The sequence below is a fragment of the Rousettus aegyptiacus genome, unplaced genomic scaffold (genome assembly GCF_014176215.1).
Source record: "Rousettus aegyptiacus isolate mRouAeg1 unplaced genomic scaffold, mRouAeg1.p scaffold_m13_p_6, whole genome shotgun sequence".
Classification (NCBI taxonomy): Eukaryota; Metazoa; Chordata; class Mammalia; order Chiroptera; family Pteropodidae; genus Rousettus; species Rousettus aegyptiacus.
The window spans coordinates 31,771,270-31,772,459 of NW_023416309.1; positions in this window are offsets into that span (position 1 = coordinate 31,771,270).

Here is a 1,190-nt window from a genome sequence, read left to right on the forward strand (position 1 = left end):
TTTCTGGTTTTCTTTTCTTTGGTGGACCATTGCCGTTTTTTGTTTGTTTTAATTTCCCCAGTGCTCCGTGTAACCTGTCTATGAGTCTTTAATGCTTTCCTTGGTCTCTCAGGAGGTATTTCCTTTTAAAAGTCCTTTTAGTAGTTAAACAATTTCCTTTGTAGGTTGTAACTGCCAAGAAAACCCCTCCTAAATGACACATTATTATTTATTATGTGAGGTTTTGTTATTACAGGATTATATGTCAGGCACTGGAAATATGGATAAGAAAGTAAATATTTCAAACGGTAGGTTTTATCCATAAGAAAGCTAAATGGGGATTTTGAAATATTCTTTCCCACATACTTTCCATCCTGGCTACTTGGTGACCACTGGACTCTGTTTTTAAAATTTTATTTTAATAACATATTTTATTTAATTCATTATTCCCAGTTTTATCACCTCAACATGTATTCAATCTAAAAACTATTAATGAGATAGTTTTATTGTTATTTTTTCATACTAACGTCTTCAACATCTAGTTTGTATTTTATTTATACTTATAAAGACATCTTAGTTTGGCCACATTTTTTAAAGGTTCGATAGCTACATGTGGCTAGTGGCTATTGCATTAGAAGGTTCAGGTCTATACCTTTGTTAGGACGGATTTAGCAGCCTTAACTCTATGGTGGTTGCTTTAACCCTGCTACTGAAGCCTAGCTCCTTCCTGAGTCTGTTAAGTGAGGTCTCTTCGCTCTGATTGGTTGTAAAGTCAATATCTCCCACCCTATACCTGCTTCAGGAATTGTCCTTACAGTGTCCCATAGTTGGTTTTTTGCCTGGCTTGGCATCTTATCTCTGCATCTTCACATAATATTCAGCCAAAGTCTCGAGAGAACTTCTGTACAGATTTCTGGAGTTGTTTCCTGTACAGTCTTCTTCTTTTCAGCACTCTGTTCTGAAAACTCTGACAGCCTTCATCTCCTAAACCCTAGCCTCTGTTCCTCTGCTCAACAAGATGACTGTGCTCTGCCTGGGGTCCCCTCCTGTGCCAGGGTCTGGAAGGTGCCTCTGGGCAGAAAGTCTGAATGATCACAAGGCTCTCATCATTAATTCCTCTTCTCTGAATGATCACAGTCTGTGCTACCTGGTGTCTCGTTTTCTAGCTGTAGAGCAGAAAGGCAAGTCTCGTACTAGTTATTCTTCATGGC